The sequence below is a fragment of the Petaurus breviceps genome, unplaced genomic scaffold, assembly GCF_028583685.1.
Source record: "Petaurus breviceps papuanus isolate PSGF00001 unplaced genomic scaffold, PetGlider_PUasm1.0 41, whole genome shotgun sequence".
Lineage (NCBI taxonomy): Eukaryota > Metazoa > Chordata > Mammalia > Diprotodontia > Petauridae > Petaurus > Petaurus breviceps.
The window spans coordinates 4,614,109-4,638,090 of NW_027186320.1; the positions used below are offsets into that span (position 1 = coordinate 4,614,109).

The 23,982-nt window shown below is 36.6% G+C and overlaps 1 protein-coding gene across 1 annotated transcript in view; it reads left to right on the plus strand.

The window, feature by feature from the left end:
• LOC138171049 (cadherin-9) overlaps nt 1-23,982 on the plus strand; it is a 258,694-nt gene that overhangs the window by 88,864 nt on the left and 145,848 nt on the right. The window lies entirely within an intron of this gene.

A 23,982-nucleotide genomic window follows, 5' to 3' on the forward strand; every position in this document is an offset into this window, starting at 1 on the left:
GCTTACAGTGGGACAGTCTGGTGTTATCAGTCATTCAGTTGAAGAACAGGTCAGGCTAGTTCAAGTGATTCCTAGATCCCTAGATGATTAAAATGTATTTATTTTTTATTTTCCTAAAGACATATCTAATTAAAGCTTTCTCACCATTTTTTAGGTCCTCACCACCTGATTTTTAAAACCCACTTCTTCTCCCCACTTATAACTTGTAACAAGGCAGCCCCACCTCTATGGCTGCTCAGAGGGTATCTGAGCTAGTCTAAGCCTGGGAGACAACATGCACCCTCTAGAATGAGAATTGTTTGAGATGAGATGTCTGCTAGCATAAACATGTTTTTCCAGCTGAGAAAAAGCCACCAGTCTGTGTACCCAGGCTGAATTTGACAAGTTGTTACCTGGGGATGTTACTATGTTGAGAGATGTCTTTTTGTTCTGTTTTGTTTTTTTAGCAAAGCAATTGGGATTAAATGACTTGCCCAGGGTCACACAGCTACTAAGTGTCAAATGTCTGAGGCTGGATTTGAACTCAGGTCCTCCTGGCTCCAGGGCCGGTCCTCTATCCCCTGTGCCACCTAGCTGCACAATAGGTTTTGTTTTGTTTTGAACAAAGGTCTAATAAGAAAAGATTGATCTAGTTGAAGGTCTGTTAATGACCCAAACTAAAGTCTTGACTTAACATTGTAACGGGGAATGCCTCTGCTTGTTGCTAATGTCTTATGCATACCAATTAATGATTCAGCCACCAGTAGCCTTTAAGTACTTGGTGGTATTTAGACAAAAAGTGTCTGTTCCATATATTCTCTGGCCACAAATGTCTTACTTCAGGTAAAACAAGGTGGTAGGAAAATTACTGTGAAAAAGTGGTTAAAAGATTTTACCGCAATCAATGCAAATAATTGGGATAAATTATTGTTTTGTCTATTAACTTTTTTTAATGTTTACACAATAAATTGTTTTATTTTATTGGTGTTACTAAAATAAACAATGCAGAGAAGAATGTCATAAGAAGCAAAACGGGCCAAATGGAAAAGGACATCCAAAAGTTCACTAAATAAAATAATTGCCCTAAATTGAAATGGAGTAAATAGAAGCCAATGACTTTAAGGGAAACCAAGAAGCAATAAAACAAAGTCAAAAGAATGAAAATATAGAACACAGTGTGAAATGTTTCATTGGAAAAACAACTGATCTGGAAAAGAGATTAAGGAGAGATATGTTAAAATTTTTACACTACCTGAAAGTCATGATAAAAATAAATAAATAAAAGAGCCTACACATATCTTTCAAGAAATTATCAGGGAAATTTTCCCTGATATTCTATAACCAGACGGTAAAATAAAAATTGAAAGAACAGATAGATCATGTCTTAAATGAGACTTAAAAAAAGGAAACTGTCAGTAATATTATAGCCAAATTCCAGAGTTTTGAGGTCAACGAGAAAATATTGCAAGCATGCAGAAAGGAAAAAAATAAAATGAAGTAGGGCAGGGCCACAGTCAGGATAACAGAAGGTTTAGCAGGTTCTGCATTAGTGATCAGAGGATTTGGAATACAATATTCCAGAGAGCAAAAATCTAGGATTGCAACCAAGAATCATGTTCACAGCAAAACTGAGTATAATCCTTCAGGGGGAAAAATTGGACATTCAGTGTGATAGAGGACTTTCAAGCTTTCTTGATGAAAAGACGAGAGCTGAAAAGAAAATCTGACTTCCAAATGCAAGAATCAAGAAAAGGTAAATAGAAAAAGGAATTCATAAGGAACTCAATAAGGTTAAACTATTTACATTCCTACATGGGTAAATGATATCTGTAACTCACAAGACCTTACTCATAATTAGAGTAGTGAGAAAGAATACGTATGTATGTTCATATGTATATATTTATGTGTGTATGGGTGTGTATGCATGTATACATGTATGGATGTGTATACATATGCATGCATATATGAATATATGTATGCATTGTGTATGCGCATGCATATGTTTATGTATATATGAATATCTGTATATCTATATGTACATATATGTCAGTTGAACTTGAAAGTATCATATCTAAAAAATAAAATTAAAAGGGGAGAGAGGAATGAACTTGGAAAAAAAGAGAAAGGGAGAGATAGAATGGAGTAAATTATCTCACATAAAAGAGGCAAGAAAAAACTTTTACAGTGGAGAGGAAGAGGTGTGAACTGAGAAGGAGTGAGTGAACCTTACTCTCATCATAACTGACTCAAAGAGAGAATAATAAACACAGGCAATAGGGTATAAAAATCTATCTGAACCTCCAAGAAAGTAAAATGGGACAGGGATAAGAAATGGGGGTGGTGATGGAACATAAAGCAGAATAGTGGAAGGAGTAATGGAGAAGTACATATTAATACAATTCTGAGGTACTACCTCATACCTATAAGATTGCATAATAGTACAGAAAAGATAAATGACAAATGTTGGAGGGAATTAGGGAAAAGTGGCCATTAGAATACTATTTTCAGAGTTTTAACCTGATTAAACTATTATTTAGATCAATTTGCAACTATTTCCAAAGGCTATAAAATCATTTATACCCTTTGACCTAGCAATCCCAAAAGATATTAAAAAAGAAAACAACAAAAATAAAAAGGATAAGGACCTATATGTACAAAAAATATTTATAGCAGCTCTTTTCTGGGAGTAAAGAATTCGAAATTGAGGAGGTCTCCATCAAACATGGGATGGTTGAATAAGTTGTTGTATATTATTATCATGGACTACTATAGCATTATAAGAAATGATGAGCTGGGGGGTGGAGCCAAGATGGCAGTGTAGAAGCAGGAAAACACCATGAGCTCCCCCCATAACCACCTCAAATACCCATAAAATATGTCTCTAAACAAACTTTAGAGATAGAGAAGCCACAAAATGACAGAGAGAAACAAATCTCTTGCTGAAGGCAGCACAGCAGGTGGGAAGAAAGGGTTGATCAGAGAGCTAGAAGCCAAGTCAAGTCCTCCATGAGACCTTGCTTTTAGCTCCAGGGTGGCCCAGACCAGCAATGGTTGGAGTGGACCATGGGAGAGGGGATCACCAGCAGTTGTGGAGGGTTCCAGAATAATCAATCCATAAATGCCAAAGGCAATGTAAAAGATCAGTGTGGACTTTGTGGGAACAGGGGGACCTAGAGCTCAGTCCAGGCTTTGCCCTGGGGCAAGAAGGCAATAAGCAGCAGAGACATTAAGACATGCCGCCACAACCTTATGGCTGCTTCAGAGGTCCTGGCATGTAGATCATAGTGGGACCAAGCAACCATTCTGAGGGATAATTGCTCTTGCTTTAACCTGCTTGGATCTGGATCACTGTCTTGGGTGGAGGTCCTGAAGTGTTTGACCAAGTGCCAGATACTGTGGAGGTTTTAGAGAGGCCACACTAATAATAGCTCCAGCATTTGAAAAAAAAGCAAAAAACAGTAATTTGGGACAAAGCTCTCCTCTCTTGAAACAGAGTTCTACTGTGGCAAAAAGCTCAAAAGTCAAGTTAATTGAGTGGCAACAGGAACAAGCAAAGAAAGTAATGCAAGCACAGCAGTCAAAACTTAAATTCCTTTTTTGGGGGACAAAAAGGATCAAATTATGGCAAGGCAGGAAGACAACCATGTAGGAACTCTGGTACCAAAAGCTCCCAAGGAAAAAGGAACTGATTATAGGCCATAGAGGATTTCAAGAAGGATTTTGAAAATCAAGTAGGAGAAGTGGAAGGAAAATTGTGAAGAGAAATGAAAATGATGCAAGAAATGCATAAAGACAGAGTCAACAACCTGACTGAAGAAAATAACTCCTTAAAAAATTACTAAGTCAAATGGCAAAAGAAGCCCAAAAAGCCAATGAGGAGAAGAGTGCCTTAAAAAGCAAGATTTGCCAGATGGAAAAAAGAATTTCAAAAGCTCACTGAAGAGAATAATTCCTTCAGAATTAGATTGGAGAGAATGGAAGTTAATGACTTTATGAGAAATCAAGATACTATTAAACAGATCTTAACAAATGAAAAAAATATAAGGCAATGTGAAATATTTCACTGGAAAAAACACTGACCTGGAAAATATATCTAGGGTAGATAATTTAAAAATTTTTGGACTTCCTGAAAGCCATGATCAAAAAAAGAACCTAGAAATCATCCTTCAAGAAATTCTAAAGGAAAATTGCCTTGATATTTTACAAACAGAGGTCAAAATAGAAGTTGAAATAATTTACCAATCACCTCTTGAAAAAGATTCCAAAAATAAAACTCCTAGGAATATTATAGCCAGATTCCAGAGTCCCCACATCAAGGAAAAATATTACAAGCAGCTTGGAAGAAATATGTTGAATATTGTGAAAACACAATAAGGATAACACAAGATCTAGCAGCTTCTACATTAAGGGACCAAAGGGATTAGAATATGATATTCTTGGGGTGGAGTCAAGATGGCAGAGTAGAAGCAGAACCTCCCCACTGTTCAGCTTTCCACCTTCCCCAATCCAAGTAAATAGGTGACTCTGAACAAACTTTGGAGCTGCAGAGCCCACAAACTGACACAGAGAAGCTAACCTCCAGCTGAGGACAGCCCTGCAGGCTGGCAGGAACTGGCCAGCACAGAGCTCTGGGACCTGAACCCAGACTCACCCCAAGCCTTTAGACTCAAGGCAGGGCTGACCAGCCCACGGCTAGAGGGACTACAGATCAGCAGTCCTGTGACCATTTCCAGATTTACCAACACATAGATGTAAATGACAAAGTGTGAGGTCAGTGCAGTCTGGACTTTGGGACCCAGTAAGTGGGAGTGCTTGGCTTTTGCCCCAGGGGCGAGAAGCCACTGAGCCGATGGCACAGCCAGCCAGGGTCATGTGGCAGCTTCAGCTCCTGGCCTGCAGAGTGTAGAGGGACCAAGCACCAGTTGGAGGGGCAATCACTCTTTCTTTAACCTGCTGGGATCTGGATTGCTCTCTAGGGTGGAGGTCCTGGGGTGTGTGTCCAGCTTGTCAGAGTGTGGGGAGAGTTCAGAGAGGGCACCCATCTAATACCTCAAGCAGCTGAGAAAAACACAGCATTTGGGACCAAAGCTCCCCTGTCTGGTGGGAGAGTCCCACTGTGACAAAAATCCCAGGGGTCATGTGACTCAGGGGCAACATAACCAGGCAAAGGAAACAAAGCAGAAAGAAGATTACAACATTAGACTCCTATTTTGGGGGAAAAAAGGAGCAAAGCCTGGAAGAGGAGGAAGACAGTGAAGTAAGAAATCCTACACCACAACTTCAAAGGAAAATATGAGTGGGTTGCAGGTCAAAGAGGACCTTTAGAAGGAGATAAGAGAAGTGGAGGAACAATGGGGAAGAGACATGAGAACAATGCAAGAAAATTATGAAATGAGAGTCAGCAGCCTGACTGAGAAAATACTGCCATAAAAAAATAGACTAACTCAAATGGCAAAAGAGGCTTAAAAAGGCAATGAGAAGAATAATATATTAAAAAGCCAAATTTGCCAGATTGAAAAAGAATCTCAAAAGTTCAATAAGGAGAATCATTGCTTCAGAATTAGATTGGAGCAAATGGAAGCTAATGACTTTAGGAGAAATCAAGATGCTGTTAAACAGATCCAAACAAATGAAAGAATAGAAGACAATGTGAAATATCTCATGGGAAAAACCACTAACCTGGAAAATAGATCCAGGAGAGATAATTTAAAAATTATTGGACTACCTGAAAGCCATGATCTAAGTAAAAACCTAGAAATCATCCTCCAGGAAGTTCTCAAAGAAAACTGCCCTGATGTTTTAGAACCAGAGGGCAAAATAGAGGTTGAAAGAATCCACCAATCACCTCTTGAAAAAGATCCCAAAAAGAAAACTCCTAGGAATATTATACCCAGGTTCCAGAATTCCCAGATCAAGGAGAAAATATTCAAACAGCCCCGAAGAAACAATTTGTTGTGAATTGCTTACCTATTCTCAGCAATACAATGATCCATGACAACTCTGAAGGAATTAGGATGAAAAAATGCTATCCATCCCCAGAGAAAGAATTAATGGTGATTGAATTCAGATTGAAGCATACTTTTTTCACTTTGTTTTTCTGGAGGTTTTCTGTCTATTCTTTTTTCTTTTACAATATGACTATTATAATTACATTTTGCACAACTACACATATATATTCTGTATGGAATTGCTTGCATTTTCAATGAGGGCAGTGGTGAGGGAGGAAGCAAATGAAATTGTAACTCAAATTTTTAAAAACAAATTGTTGAAAATTATTTGTATATGTAACTGGGGAAAAATACATTATAAATACAAAAAAACTGTATGATATATATCGATGCATACATATGTACACACATCTTTTTTTTTTTCAAACTCATAGACATGACACGCCTCATACCAAGAATACACTCTGTCCTCTATACCTCAGAATTCTTATCTTCCCTCAAGGCTCAGTCTGTGTCCCACCAAGCTGTGAAGTAAAACCATGTCTCCTCAGTTTTCAGTGCTCACTTCCACCTCAATTTTCATTGAACTGTCAACTTGGTTACATGTTGGCATCACTTAGTGAAGATATTTTCCCTTAGTGTAAGAAGTTTAATTTTTTTTTTATTTTTATCTACAGTATCTAAGACAGTTCCTTACACATAAAAGACACAATAAATATTTGTTGAATTCAATTGTATCACAAGTCAATATTTTTTGTATGGTTTTAGCCAAGGAATACATCAAAACCTTTAGAAAAATGACAAGAAATATATAACTTTATTTTCAAAATGATATAAAATCCAAAGGAAAGTTAAATTAAATTATAGCAAATTATAAATTTCAGTGATAATTTCATAAAAGCTATATTATTTGAGTACTTTTCATGAATAAGGTACTGTATTAAAAACTTGAGGGAAATTTGTTTAAAAGACATAATGTGTTTCATATCTGTATCAGCAATGCAATATTCACGACGCCTATAGCAATTATAAATATGATGATGTGGTTATTACTCACAAAATATATCAGGCTCTCTAGATGGGGGGAAAGCTAAAACATTTATTAAAATACCAAATGACTGAGACCCAAAACCAGAAAGTCAAAGCCATCAGAGTAGTTATGAAATTGACACAGGTAAATAAAGAAGAAAGCATCCACATTCTCAAGCCTTTAAAACAGAACAAGCTTCCTCAGGCAAAGTTTCCTCTCCCCACTCACAATAACTACTCAGCATCTAGGAAGTGTGCTCCTAGAAGGTCCAGCCCCTAGCAGTCCTCAGCAGGAGTCCTTGGCAGAAATTCTGGCTGGCTCAAAAAGGGGTTCGTTCCTCCACCTCCACCTAGGCACAACCACTACCACTGCTGCTGCCTCTACTGCTGCTGCCACTGATGCTGCCACCACCACTGCCAGTCACTGCAGGAACTCTAGCTTGGCTTCTGCTTCCTCTTGCTCCACCCCTTCCTGCTACGTCAGCAAGTCCAATGGGTCATGGAAGATCTTTAAATCCCCTAACCCTTACATTCAGCCCCAAGATCTTTCATGTCCTTACTTGTCAAAAATACATTAGGAATAACTGGTATCAACAGAATTTCCAAACAATATAACAAGGATAGCACACAATAAACTCAGAAAACCATATTTTAGGGTGGGGCTTGAGCACAAGCTCCCCATCATTCCCATACCCCGAACAAATCAGGCCCCAAAATCTTGAGGTAAGGGGTGAAGTTATCTTCTTCCATGACTACTTGCTGCTGAAATTGGATGTAGAGCTGTCCCTGTCCCAAGGGGTCCCATATGAGAGGTCAGTTATTAATGTGCTTGATTCCAGGTCCAAGGGTCACACATAACATTTGCACACAGGGGGTGACATCCAGCTTAAGCTATCAGGCATCTACAGGTGGAGGGTACCAAGCCTGCGGAAATAAATGTAGAAAACAAGGTGAACAGACAAAAAGTCAAGAAGAAGCAACGCGACAATAACCAGACTATTGTAGCCTCACTCATGGTAGAATAAATGAGTTAAGGGTACAATTTTGTAATTACCTTTTCCAGAATAAACAATAGTTACAGTGCTATCCCTCCCATGTGCTATAATCTCTGAAGCCTTTGGAACATTATCTGGCTTCCGTTTTACCCATACTTTAGCTCCTGATTTTATTCTATCAGTAGAATCAAATCCTTCAGTTCCTGTGACAGTTATTTTGGTAGGAGGGTCAGTTTTTACACTTGGTATTGTTTTACAAGGAACAATAATCACTTGAACTATGCTATCATTTTCATGAATCTGTATGGGCCCTTCACATAAATTATGGAATGTTAAAACAATTTCTCCATTATAATTATTATTTTTACTCCAGCCAATGCATGTATTCCTTGACCTGCTAATCCTGATTTGAGTAATATCTGTCCAAAGTGATTTTTAGTGATTCGTATGTATATTCCAGTGGATATTTTTCTTATTTCTTTTCTGTCCAACCAAAAATCCTCTAAACAATGTAAATCATACCCCACTGAACCAGGTGTTCCTGGGTACTGTGCTGCGACATCTGGACTCAAGATCCAATACTAAATATTTGGGATCTTATGTGTTTGTTGTTTACTACTTTGCAGATTTGGGGTCATCATTCTGGCTAGAGTTGTACTTCCTCCCAATGGTCTATTATTCAAATTATGTAAAGCTATTAACCAATTATCCTTCCAATGTTGATAAGAATTATTGGAACTTAACTTCCTCAACTGTTGTTTCAGTAATCCATTCATTCTTTCAATTAACGCAGGTGCTTCTGGATAATATGGAATATGATATATCCATTCTATATTGTTTACTATACAATACTTCTTTGTTTCATTGACTTTGAAATGTGACCCATTGTCATATTGAATCTGCAGTGGGGTTCCATAATATAGACTTATGAGATCGAGAGTTTACAAATGTATTTTCTGGGTTCCATTCTTAAAAGGACAAGCAACTAGTACACCTGAATAGGTGTCAACACAAGTACATATAAATATGCATCCTTTATCTACTGGAAGTGGACCAATATAATCTATTTCCCAGATTTGGGCTAGGACTTTTCCTGTTGCTATTTCTCCAGTTACTACCTGAGGAATAGTGTGCTCCTTTTCCAATTGACATATATGACATTCTTCTGCTATCTGTTTTAACAGTGAATGAGAGATACTAATACCTCAATCTTGTGCCCACTGTTGTGTGGCCTGGACCCCCAGATGGCCTGCAGTTTGGTTCACCCATTTTACTAATACTGGATCATCGGTTGTTGTCAAAGTAGGGACAATATGTTCAGTAGCAATCTTTGCCAGTCGATCAACACGAGCATTGTATTCACATTCTGGTGTGGTGAGGGCCATATGAGCATCTACATGAAAACCTGACAAGTCAATGACCAAAGACATGTTCCAGATATCTTCCCATAATTCTTTGCCCCAAATTTGTTTTCCATGAATTTCCCAATTATCATTTTTCCACATGGGCATCCATGTAGCTAACCCATAAACTACCGCCCATGAATCAGTGAATATATGACACTGTCCTCCTTGTTCTATTTTGGTGGCTTGATATACTGCCATAAGTTCAGCATATTGGCTACTTGCACCTATCCCAGTACTTTCCAAAGTCCTTCTAGTACATGGGTTATAGGCCACTGCTTTCCAATGTCTTTTTTGCCTCAAATATTTTGCTGTCCCATCAGTAAACCATGCATGTCTCTTTTGTTCCTCAATTAATACATCATATCCCTGATTCCATTTTACACTGGACTGTACCAACTGTTTCATTGACTCAGGGGTTGGGTCATTCCTCTCAATTTCTATGTTTGCTATAGATTCATGTAGAGCAGATACTCCGCTTTTGCCTGTTTTCACTCTTTTTTGAATATATCACTTCCATTTGATTATAATAGCCTCTCGGGCATGTCCAATTCTGTGAGAAGCTGGGATACTCATTACCCAGGTCATAATCGGGATTCCATGCCTTAATATGACTTCATGGCCAGAGTCAGTTGTTCAGTCTCCACCAAAGCCCAATATGCAGCGAACAACAGCTTTTCAAAAGGTATGTACTGGATGCCAGATGAAGGGAGTTTCCTACACCAAAATCCTAAGGATACATTTCTGCTGGGCTCTCCTTCCCAGCTCCAGCCTTGTCTTACCTTATACCCGGTCTTCAGACATCTCCGGCTTCTTGTCTCCAAGAAGAACTCACCCCCACAGAACACCCAAGGACACGGAGGTTGCCAAGCGAGGCTGCTCTTTATTCAGTTACATCTTAACAGTGTGGCCATCAGAACACAGCAGAATCGAACCGTGGGACAGAGAGAGCGGGACAGAGAGAGAGAGAGAGAGAGAGAGAGAGAGAGAGAGGGAGAGAGAGAGGGAGGAAAAGAGAGAGAGAAAAAGAGAGAGAGAGGAGGAGCCTCCCCTTGCTTTTTCCCTAATATCCTTATCATTCTTCTTACTGTCCCATGCCATGTGGGAGCCAATCGTTCACTCTCCCTAGTGCAAGGCAAAGGAGTATGTGTTAAGAGGAGTCCGTGTTGATAAGGCACGTTCAATGCCACGTCAGCCTTTCCCAACCTGGCAAAGTCGGATCCCAAGGCCCTGCGCTCAATGCCATGTCAGCCCTTTCAGCCCGGCAGAGTCGGCCTCCACATCTCCAAGCTCCTGTCCCTCAGAGGTTACGTGCACCCCCTCAGACATCTTGTGACTGCCACAGTGTCTCTCACATTTGTGGCTCTATCACATTTTGGCTTTGTTGTTTTTGCCATAAGCTCCAGTTTGCATAATCAACTTGTACAGTACCTTGCAATTCCACTGGACCATTTTGCATGGGCCACAAATCTAGGGTCAATTGTATGGCAGCCTTGGCTTCTTCAAAAGCTTCACTCTGCTCAAGTGCCCAATCGAATTCATATTTCTTCCGTGTGACTCTATATAATGGCTTTAAAATCTGTGTCAAATGTGGAATGTGGTGCCTCCGGTATCCAAACAATCCTATGAACTTTTGTGCCTCCTTCTTATTGGTAGGGGTAGGAAAATCCTGAATCTTTTGTCAGGCTAGAGGAAGAATCTCTCGTAGCCCCTTGTTCCATTGTATACCCAAAAATTTCACATTTTGAGCTGGTCCTTGAACCTTTGCAGGGTTAATTTTCCACCCTTTACTTTTCATATGCTCAATTAGAATGGTCAAACTACTCTCCACTTCTTTTGCATTTTTTCCCTGTATCATGATATCATCAACGTAGTGGGTAAGCTGTACCACAGGTAGCTTTAATTTATCCAAATGTTCAGCCACAATCCTATGACAAATAGTGGGGCTATGTATGTACCCTTGAGGCAAGCAGGTGAAAGTATATTATCTACCCTGCCAAGTGAAAGAGAAATGGTCCCATTATTTATGGTCTATTGGGATGGTGAAGAAGGCATTTGCAAAGTCAATAACTGCATACCAATCCCATCATATGTCTGGATCCTTTCTGTTAAGGTGATGGTATCTGGAACAGCAGCATATAAAGAAGGAGTCACCTTATTCAACTATCTATAATCCACAGTCATTCTCCATGTCCCATCTGATTTTCTTACTGGCCAGACAGGATTATTCAATCTTGTGGTTGTAGGGACTAACACTCCTGCTTCAACATATTCCTTTATAGGAGTGGCAATTTCATCTTTCCTACCTGGCACATGATACTGTTTTAAAGTAATCACTTCAGAAGGTTCAGGTAAAGTGATTGGGTCTATTTTTATTTTTCCCACTAAAACTGTATTAATTTCTATCTTCCATACAGCAAATTGGTATCTCCCTTCAGGTAAATTCAGAGTCATGCCTCTCAATACATCTATTCCAATGATGTATTCAGGAATGGGTACAATAACCACAGTATATTCTTTCTTAGGTAACTGCCCAATTTTCATTGTTATTTTAACTTGTCTGGCTGATATTTCAGCCCCTCCTAGACCTGTGATGATAATAGGATTTCCATGTTTAAACTTATCAGGGTTTCCATAGATAAGTGTGCCTCAGCCCCAGTATCGAGCTGTGCCTTAGTCACAATAGTTGATCCATTCTTCCAATATATTATTAAACAAATATGGGGTCTGCAATCTCTTCTGTATATTTCTTTAATCTGGGCTGGGGCTTGGCCTATCTCCTATTCTCCCTGAAGGTGGGGCAAACTTGGATACAAGATTCAGATTCAGGAGTACCTGCAGGGGTGGTTCCTGCTTCCCTATTCATTCTAATGTTCCCTATTCATTCTAATGTTCCCTATTCATTCTAATGTTAAGTACCTTTTCTTAGTACAGTTTATGCAGCTCTTCAGTTGCAGTACCATCTATTCTTCTAAAGTCCACCCCTACTCTTAATAAAGCAGTAAACAGTTTCCTTCTTGATGGTCTATTTTGTCTCTGAATCCTCAGGCTGTTTACTCTTCTCTCTAGAGGAAATTTATCTTGTCCCCATTACCCTAGGTCACTTAATTGTGAAATCTTATCCAGCACCTTTGAAAGAGGGTGCCTTATTTCTCCAATTAATAGAGTCAGAATCAGGTGGTTATAAGCAGGAGGAGCCATCTTCACTATGATATTTCTATGAGGAACTCCTAGGGGAGAATCATAATATACATTTGCATCTCCAATCATGATAGCAGTTTTCATTACCTCCTCCTTAAGCTTTCTCATACAATCTCTAAGTGAATACCAGGGTCTGTATCCACCAGGCCACATAGAGTCAGTAGGATATTGCTTTCTGCATCCCTCTGCAGCTAAAGCTAACAGATTAGTTCTGTTGACGCCTCCTCACATGTGGTGATCCCTAAAACCTTGGTGTACAAAAGGATTCTGACTGATACTTACGAATTTTAAGGAGTCTTCACTGTCCAGTGTTATTCCTCCTGTGCCTTCATCAGAGATTCTTATTATCCAAGACACTAAAGACTGCCCCATTCTTTGGGTGAATCTACTCAATATATCAGTGATCTCCTGTTGAGTGAAATCCTCAATTATCTCCCTGGACTCTGTTTGGCCCCATCTTCTTCTTTGTATGGGGAGAGCTTCTACATTAGAAGACTCCTAATCTAATCTTACTCCATTCTCCTCACACCCATTCTCCTGGAAGCTGTCAGGGCAACTCTGTCCAGCCAGTGCAGAAGCTGCATGCACATTCCTTCTGCTAGTTTTTTGCTTCCTTTTAGCTACATGAAAAGTGGCTTGTTCCTGGACCACATGAGTCCCTCTAGTTTGCTTTTCTGAATGCTGTGACACAGAAGAATCCTCAGGCAAACGAGATGACTCCCTACTTTTATACATAAGGCAATAACTTGTTAGCAGGACCTAGCCTCTCCTGCACACTCCTGCCAATTCTTTGCCTGGTTCTATGGGTATTCCTTGCAAATATCTTTCCAAATCTCCAGATTCTCCCTCTTTTAGCCTCAGTTCCCAGTTTTCACAGGGCCCTGTGCCTTTGGCTCATTCTCTGGCTGGAAGGGAATAAGGCAAATCCTCTCATCCTGGAATAGCCATTTCTCCCTCTAAATCCCCACTGATTCCAAATAGAGGCCTGACATTTTGAGATCCCACCCTCATCGCCAAATGTATCAGCAATGCAATATTCATGTTGCCTATGGCAATTATATATATATGCTGATGTGGTTATTAATCACAAAATATATCAGGCTATCTATATGGGGGAAAGCTAGAACATTTATTAAAATACCAAATGACTGAGTCCCAAAACCAGAAAGTCAAAGCCATCAGAGTATTTATGAAATTGGCGCAAGTAGATAAAGAAGAAAGCACCCACATTCTCAAGCATTTAAAACATAACAGGCTACCTCAGGCAAAGGTCTTCCTCAACCCACTCACAGGAACTACTCAGCATCCAGGAAGCATGCTCCTAGCAGCTTCGGCCTCTGGCAGTCCTCAGCAGGACTCCTTGGCAGAAATTCTGGCTGGCTCAAAAAGGGGTTCGAGCCTCCACCTCCACCTCGGCACTACCACTACCACTGCCACTGCCTCTGCTGCTTCTGCTGCCACTGCTGCTGTCGCCACCACTGACAGTCACTTCAGGAACTCTAGCTTGGCTCCTGCTTCCTCTTGCTCCACCCCTTCCTGCTACGTCAGTAAGTCCAATGGGGCATGGAAGATCTTTAAATCCCATAACCCTTTCTATATCCTGATAAGATGATAAGATATGTCATCTAGTTTATTCATGTTCATTCAAATATTCAATAAGCATGCAAAAATATATGCATATATGCATATATTATGTACACATACATACAAACACACATATATTGCAACTAAAGTGTTGCATAATACTAATCTGCATATCTTTGTGTGTATTTATATATACACACAAAATTGATTTATTTCAACTGCTGTTGGCAAAATATTGTGCTATGTAATGGGAATGTTAACAATTGAAAAATGAAGATTGAAATGTGATGCACCTCATGCACCAGGTAGAAAATAGTGCTTCAAAAGAAAGGTGAGATACAGGTGGATTTCCCTCCTAGGACCCATATTATATCTGTTATCTGATAGATTATTCTAAACTTTTACATTATCTCAAAAAGATATTGGTGGTATTGGTAGCTTAGAAATACTGACTTTCTAACTAAGACCTTTTTCTGAAGTCTAGCATTAAGAGTTACCTCAGATCCATTAGAGCCAAAACCATGTAAATAATTCCCAGTGTTCAGTACATGTCTTCAACCCTCTCAAACATGATGTCAATGGAAATGCTTCACTCTCTTCCTAGTGAGATACAGTCAAAGTTTAAAACAAAGACTTAAGTCACTTTAATATCAACAGCTTGCTCAGAGCATTTCACTGAAATAAAATGTTCGCTAAGTAAAGAAATAACAAGTAATAGAGTGCCTTAGAAAAGGGAAATATCCCTCCTTTTCCCCGTTGGATACTACAAGCTTTCATGTATATATTATAATGATTTTGCTTCCCAAAAATTATGTATTCCATCCTGAAGACACAGTCATAAACCTAACAGAAGAGAATATTATAATAATTTGAAATTTTAAATATATCACTCAATATTATGAAACAAAAATGAAAAGAAAACTCATTATTTTATACTTACACTATAATTTTATGACTTTGAATGTTAAAATGCCTCATTGGGTCATGAAACATCTAATTCATTTGTAAAATGAAAATCCAAATGATAATGCAATAAACTGGAGGAAAATCTTCCAAAGACAATATGCATTTTAATTTCTACTATAAAGTATAAGGGGATAGAAAATTTAAATCAAATTCTTAACAGTGCAGCTTTTTGTTAATATCATTAAATGAAGGAAAAAGCTTAGTCATAGAAAAGGACTGATTTTATGGTGAAAATTCTCCAATTTAGTGCCTTTAATGAACTTTGATTTTTAACAACATTTATATATGCTTTCTGTATGAAGTAAACACTGACATATGGGACATAACAGTAGAAAGAACATTGAAAGAAATGAATATTTGGAAGATGTTAGTAATATAATATAAAAAGAGAAATTAATATTCATTCAGTCAAAAGTGTAGACTGACCTTGTGACATTCTAGAGGGACTGTGGAATAGTGGAGGTTCAAATTTGCAATATTCATGCAATAGACTAAAATATTTTACCTTTTGCTTCAGTATTGGAAAGTTGTTGTTTTGAAGAGAGGAATAGTGCTACCTCAAAATGTGGTAGAATAAGAAGAGTAACAAAAGTGTAGGTAGCATTCCACAAAGTGACAATCACTCACTAATGTTCACATTCCTTTTCTTAACCCCATCCAAACATTGAATTAATTCAGTTACAGAATCAGAGAGGATTGAAAGCATATGAAGAACTAAGCTTCCAAGAGTACCCAGAATGGCTCCATTTAAAATGGTCTCATTTGCAAATATGAAAAAGTACTCATTTAAAAGATAATGTGGGAAGAAGACATAAGAGGAAAGAGAAGAAGAAAATACGGAGAGGTTAAGCTGTGTCAAAGTAAGAGAATCTGAGAAAAGATAAACAGCAAAATTCATTTGATTAAGAAATTTGGGCAAAGTAAGATATTTTTCATATAATTCCTGTGCTAATATATAATTAGTTTAATATTTCCAAAGTGGCTCATGATGTAGAAAAACAGTTTCAAATTTTATCTCTGGCACTTATTTGTTGTGTGAATAAGGGCAATACATTTAGTTACACCACGATTCAGAAAGTTCCTGATTTTCTATAAAGCAGATAGATTATTAATCTGTATTTAGAAACAAAGTTCCTCAGAAGAGCTCCCTTTTGCACACAGAGAAATAGATTGAATAAAGACACATGCAAACACACAGACATTTACACACAGAGTCAAACACAAGGCAAAATATATATTACACTTAGGACTTAATCATATGCTCCTTTTAGATAAAAACTAAAAACAAGACAGCGCCAAAAAAAATCTGGGTTTAATTATATTCAACAATTTGCATGATATATATTTAAAAATTACTGAAATTGCACTCAAAATATTTTAAAACAAAGCCAAATTGACCAAATTGATTAAACATAAATTTCTGAACCTTAGATTTCTAATGTTCACAATGTAAAAATATTTCAACTCTGTAACTCTTAAGTATATCACTAGGAAAATGTTTTATAAATGTAAAAATTTTAGATAAAATGAGATCTAATCTAATCTATTATCTTTCTTCAAATTTACCCACTGCTTCTACACATTTGGTTTTTTATTTTTCCAAAAATAGGCACTTTTCTCCATTAAAATTTCTGTCCTTAAAAATCACATTAATTAATAATAAAATATGAAGAAATCCATCATAAAATTTGACATCAAAATATTAAAAGTCATCGGTGGACATAGAATCTAACAATTTAAGGCAAATGAATTTGTTTTTGTTGTTGTTTTGTTTGTTTGTTCATTTTCCATCACAAGAACCTAAGATTGGTAAGTAGATGTGGAAGTTATGTTTGACATTCTTCACCAAGTTTTTATATTATTTTTCCCATTGAATTTAGCATCATGAAAAATAAAATGCTCTTCTGCACCAGAAGTAAAGAACAAAGAGAAAATTATGTAATTAAGTGGTAATTACGTAAAACCCAGGCAATAACCATGTTAATGTATGTTTGTGTGTGTTCATGTATTTTCTTTACCTTTGTATTAAGTTGTTTATTTTGTTACCAGTTGCTAAAGAATGTGAACTCAAGAAAAGTGGGTAGGTATGCTAGAAAACTCTGCAGACCTGAAATGGGTTCCCTAAGGAGTGATCTCCTTGAAACTCAGGATGAGAAGTAAAATTCCATAGAAAAGAATTCATCTCTTTCAATAAAGACATAAACACGCATAAACACACACACATTTCTGAATGTGATTCCTTGTTTTGCAACTATTACAATTAGAGTTGACAAAGCTGCAATCCTAGAGAGACCACACTTTCCCCATGCCTCCTATTTCCCAAAGATAGCTTAAGGGCAGATAGTATATTAAGAGAAAATGACTAAAAGATATAAGTAAACAAAGCGATTTCTAAGAATCTCTTTTGTTCTTCTCACTTTACATTTTCTTATTATTTATGTAACAGCTCAGTTTTACTCACTGATTTAAAACACTTCCCTCATAACAATACCATATACATTATATGCATATATATGAAATGCCTGATATATATATACATATATATATATATATGCATGTACATAAAATACTGATTTCAAAATTGAGTGGTGAGAAGAGGATAAGGAGTTGAATATAACACTAGAGCAGGAGGCAGCATTCTTTGGGAGAGTAGGTTACTCTAGTTATTGTTGTACAATTATTCAATCATATCTGACTCTGATCCCATGGATCATAACATGCCAGACACTTCTTTCTTCCACTTACTCCCAAAATCTTCCCACTTTCCTATTCTTTGTTTCCACGATACTATCTATCCATCTCATACTCCATTGTCCCCTTCTCCTTTTCCCTTCAATCTTTTTCAACATTAGGGTCTTTTACAGTGAATTCTATCTTATTATGTGGCCAAAGAATTTAAGTTTTATCTTCAGTATTGCTTTATGTTGAATTTAAATTTAAATTGACCTATCTTATCTCTTTGCTGTCCAAGGGCCTATCACAAGTCTTCTGTAGCACCACAATATAAAAGTGTCAATTTTGTGTCACTCAGCTTCCCTTACAATCCAATTCTCTCAGTCACACAGTGTTACTAATAACACATAACTTTGACTACATAGGCTTTTGTTGATTTTTAATATGCTGCCCAAATTTGCTATAGCTTTCTGTTCAAGGAACAAATGTCTTTCATGAGTGCAGTGGAAGTCTGTAGTAATTTTTGAGTACAGGAATATAAAGCCTGACACCTGATTGGAATAGGGTAAAAAAAATAGGGGGGAAGGGAAAAATGAAGTAGAATTACATATTAGGGTTTTTATTTATCAATTTGAAATGCTATTTCAATCATCTTTTTTTAATTTTGTGGGAAAGTCACCAAAGGAATATAGTTAGAAAATTCTGTTTAAGGAAAAAGTGAGTCTTGTTAACATATAACATTTACACATATGTTTATGGAGTTTAATTAGATGAGAAAGAGCTGAACTTAGGATCCATTTCTTTAATATATGTGCATTCATAAATCACAAGTAAACAATGTGAATTATTTAAAAACCTCTTATGTTTTCTGAGATCATCAATAAATCAAAAACCATGCCATGTTTTTAATCAATATTTAATTTCATATCTCTCTGTATAATATCTATAGATATCTCTATAATTATGTATATTGTTTAAAAGTGATGTTACAATTAAAATATTGTCTTTCAGCAGATTTTTTGAATTAAAGTTTTGCCCTTTAGTAAAGTATTACATTTCAATTATTCAGATTGAAGATTCTTCAATCACTAGCACATACACACACACACACACACACTTATCTTCAAAGTTATGGATGTCACATTAAACTCAAAGTTAATGAAGTAAGAACATTTTCTATAAAATTTTTCTATATCAAGCAATTATAAATTTCATTAATTTGATGCATTAACTATATAATATTTGAGTAATTTAACACAGTAGGAATAATTACCTAGAATCCAGTACCTGACCACTTATCAAGTCCCCCAAAAGACCATTAAACAAAGTCATAAAAGAATTCCTGAAGCAGCAGAAATCACCAAAGGATGTGGTGAAATTATTTACCAGACAAAAACAACTTAGAATTTTGGCAGGAAAGGTCTGCCATACCTGGATTATAGTGGAGGACATTTCTGGTCTCATTAAACCAGAAGCAGGCCTTGGTAGTCACTGAATCAGGGACAGTAGTGCTTACTTCCAGAGCTCCCAGCCCACAGATGGCAAGAGTGTCAAACAACTAATTATGAGGAGATTACAGGGATCTCATTGATAGCACTAGGTCAGGAATCATTTGCTTTCCCATACTCAGATTTCATTCACAGTCCTGAGTGGCAGTCCCAGGGTGAGGAGGAACACTACCACACATGTAGCTACACTTGTAGCTACAGAGGATCAGTGATCCTCATCACACTTACAGGGCAGAAAAAGAGTGCTTGTGGTTGCTCACAGAGCAGAGCACAGTTCAGGAGAGTAATAAACTCTCCTTTCATTAGATCAAACTGCATTGGAAGAACTGAAACTTACAGGTCCTTAGAAGTATCTCTGAAAACAGCTACATAAAAGCTTGGTACAATGCATTCTCCACCCTGGAAGCTGAGCCCCACTTTAACAAGGAGTTAAAAATACAGAATTAGACTGGAAAAAAATAAACAAACAATGGGGGTGGAGAGGAACAAACAAACAAAAGAACAAGATTCTGACCAAAGAAAGCTATTATGGTGAAAAGAAAGATCAAAACACACACTCGGAAATAGATAACAAAGTCAAAGCTCACATATCCAAAGCATCCAAGAGAAATATGAATTAACCTCAAGACATGTAAGAACTCAAAAATGATTTTGAAAATCAAGTAAGAGAGGTAGAAGAAAATTTTGGAATAGAAATAATAGTAATGAAAGAATAAAAAAAAATAATCAGTAGCTTGCTTAAGGATAAACAAAAGAAAATAACACCTTAAAAACCAGAGTAGTTGAAATGATAAAAGAGGTACATAAAGTCAATAGGGAGAAGAATGCCTTCAAAGGCAAAAATGGCCAAAAGGAAAGTGAGTCACATACATTCACTAAAAAAAGCACATTCTTGAAAATATAATTGAACAAATGTAAAAGGAGGTACAAAATCTTAAAATATCACAGAAAAAAATATTTCCTTAAAAATTATAACTGGGCAAAAGGAAGCAGATAACTTTATGAGAAATCAACAAATAATAAAAACAAGACAAAAGAATGAAAAAAGATGACATTAAAATTGTTCAAGTACCTGAAAGCCATGCTCAAAAAAAAATAGACATCATCTTTAAAGACATTATTAAGAAAAACTCCCCTGATAGTCTAGAACAAGAGGATAAAATATAAATGGACAGAATTCATGGATCACCTCCCTAAAGAGATCCCAAAATGAAACCTCCCAGTGATATTACAGCCAATTACAGAGCTAAGAGGTCAATGAGAGAATATTGCCAGCAGCCAGTGAGAAACAATTCTTGTGGATCCACTGTCAGGATAACACAAGATTTAGCAGCTTCTACATTAAAGAATAGGAGGTCTTTGGATATGATATTGCAGACTGAAAAGGAGTTAGAATTATAACCAAGAATCACCTCTCCAGGACAACTGAGTATAAATTTTCAAGGGAAAAGATGGAAAGTCAGTGAAATAGGGGACTTTCAATAATTTTGGTGAAAAGATCAAAGATGAATAGAAAATTTGACTTTCAAATACAAGGATGAAGAGAAGAATAAAAATTTAAAAAAGAAATGGGAATCATAAGGGATTTAATTATGTTAAACTGTGTATATTTTTACATAGGAAGATAATATTTGGAACTCATAAAATGTTTTTATTTTTGTAAGGTAGTTAGGAGTATATACAAACAGGGCACAGGTGTGAGTTCAATATGAAGTGATGATATCTAGAAAATAAAATTAAGGGGCGAGAAAGAGAAATTCACTAGGAGAAAGGGAAATGGGGGGGGGTAGAATGGGATAAATTATCTCACATAAAAGAGGCAGTTGGACACAACAGGGAAGTGTCTAAACCTTACTCTAATCAGTATTGGCTCAGAGAAAGAATAGCAAACACACACAATTGCGTATAGAAATCTATCTTACCCTACAGGAAAGTAAGAGGGGAAGGGAATATGGGAAACAGGATGGTGATAGAAGGGAGGGCAGATTGGAGGAAGGGATGATGAGAAGTAAAACATGTTTCAGGAGGAATAAGGTAAAAGAAAAGAGAGAATAAAATAAACCAGAAGTAATAGGATGGATGGAAATATGTGTATATATATACACATATATATGTATATACATACAGAAACACAGAGCAATTGTGAAAAATAATTGAAGCAAGTTTCTCTGATAAATGCATCATTTCTCAAATATATAGAAAAGTGAGTCAAATGTATTAAAAATAAAAGCCATCATCCAATTTATAAAAGTAAAAGAAATATGAATAGTTTTCAGATAAAGTAATTAAAACAATATATAGACATATGAGACGGTGTTCTAAAACATTATTGATTAGAAGAATGGAAATTTAAACACTTCTGAGGTCTCATACCCATTAGACTGGCTAACAGGACAGAAAAGGAAGATGACAAATGTTGGAGGAGATGTGGGAAAAATGAGACATTAATATATTGTTGGTGGAGATGTGAACTCACTCAACCATTTTTAGTGAAATTTGAAACTATGTCCACAGGTCTATAAAGTCATGCAAAGCTTTTGACCCAGCAGTCCTAGATCTGTATCCAAAAAATGATTTAAAAAAAGAAATGATCTATCTGTACAAAAATATTTATAATAACTCTTTTCAAGTGACAGAGAACTGGACATTGGGAGGATGCCCATCAATTATGGAATGGCTGAACAAATTGTACTATGTGATTGCTATGGTACACTATTATGCTATAAGAAATGATGTGCAGGATGTTTTCAGAAAAACCTGGGAAGACTCACATGAGCTGATGCAAAGTGAAATGTACTGCGTGCAAAGTAAAAGCAACATTGTAAAATGATCAGCTGTGAATGACTTAAGTAGCCTAAGGAATGCAAATATCCAAGACAACTCTGAAGGACTCATGGTGAAAAATGCTACCACACCCAGAGATAGAACTGATGGTCTCTGAATACACATTGAAGCATCATTTTTTTTTAACTTTCTTTTTTTTTCTTAAGATTTTGTTTTTGTTTATTTGGGGGGGGTCTGTGTTTTGTTTCACAAAATCATTAATACAGAAATAAATTTTTCATTACTACATACATATAACCCATACAGAATTGCTTGCCTTCTCAATGAGAGTTGAGGGGTTGGAGAAAGTGGAACAGCAAGGATTTGGAAGTTGAGGTTTCAAAAGAGAATGTTAATTTTTTTTTACATGGAATTGGTGAAAAATGAAATACCAAAAATTTTCAAAGAAGAAAAAAATTAACTACAAAGTCCAAACCAAAAATAAAAACCTTTCAAATTAACTATTGCATGTAGTAAATTAAGTCATTATTTGATAATAATTAAATGGTAAATATTTCATTATGAGGTTTCTCAAGGCCTTTATTCGCTCACACAAAATAATAATAATAATAATAATAATAATAATAATAATAATGCAATACAAAGGATTTATCAATCATCTTCTTTACTTTTCCAAATACTAGTAAGAAAGCATTTCTTAAGCATATATTATATTCCACCACAAGAGTTGTGGGATAGTACTCCCTGTGCCCAAGAAGAACAGATCGACTTTGAAAGCCAGGAAAAGAAAACACCATGAGCAAAAAGCAATATAGATAAACAAAGATTCTTATTATGGTGACAGGGAAGATCAAATCATAAATGCAGAAGAGGACAGAATAATCAATATTCCCATATCTGAAACCTCAAAAGCCAATATGAACTGGTCTCAAGTCCAAAAATCCTTCTTGGACAAGCTCAAGAAGGATTTAAAAATTCAAATTAGAAAGGTAAAAGAGAAATTGAACATGTCTTTTAAAAATACAATGGATAAAACAGGGGGAAAGTACCATGAAGAACAAACCGCTTAAAAAGTAGAATTGGCCAAATTGGGAAGGAGGTACAACAAGAAAACAATTTGCTAAAAATTAGAATTCAGCAAGTGGAAGCTAATGACTCTAAGAAACATCAAGAATCAGTAAAAAAAATGAAAAAAATTGAAAAACTGAAGTGAGGAGGTACACTAAATGGTGGAGTTTGTGGTGCCTGTGGAAAGGCAATCTTATTCAAAATTCAAAAGCAGAAAAGAGTGCTTGTGGTCACTAACAGATCTGCATTCTAACATCTCTAGGTCTTTTCTTGGGATGTGGATATCACTTTTCATCCAGAGACTTTTGGATTTCTCTTAAAACCTTGCATTGCTGAGAGAAGCCAAGGCTATCAAACTTATTCTTCACAAATACTATGTGTCTGTATTTTTGTACAAAGTTTTCCTGGTTCTATTTTCATAACTCAGCATAAGCATACATAAATATCTCCAGGTTATTATGAAATCCCTGTCCTCCTCATTTCTAACAACACAATAGTGTTATATTACATTCATATACCACAAATTATTTAGCCATTCCCTAAATTGATGGGTATACTCTTTATTATCAGTGCTTTGCCACCACAAAAGAGCTGTTATAAATATTTTTGTAGATATGGGTCCTCCTCCCACTTCTGTGATTTCTTTAGGATACAGCCCTAAAAGTGGTATTGCTGGGTCAAGAGGTATGCACATTTTTATAGCACTGTGGGCATTGTCCCAAATTTTTCTACAGAATGCTTTGATCAATTCAAAATGGTAACAACAAGGTATTAGTGTTCTGATTTTTCCACATCCTCTCCAGCATTTATCAGAGAAAGGAGGGGGCAAGAAATAAGGGAAACA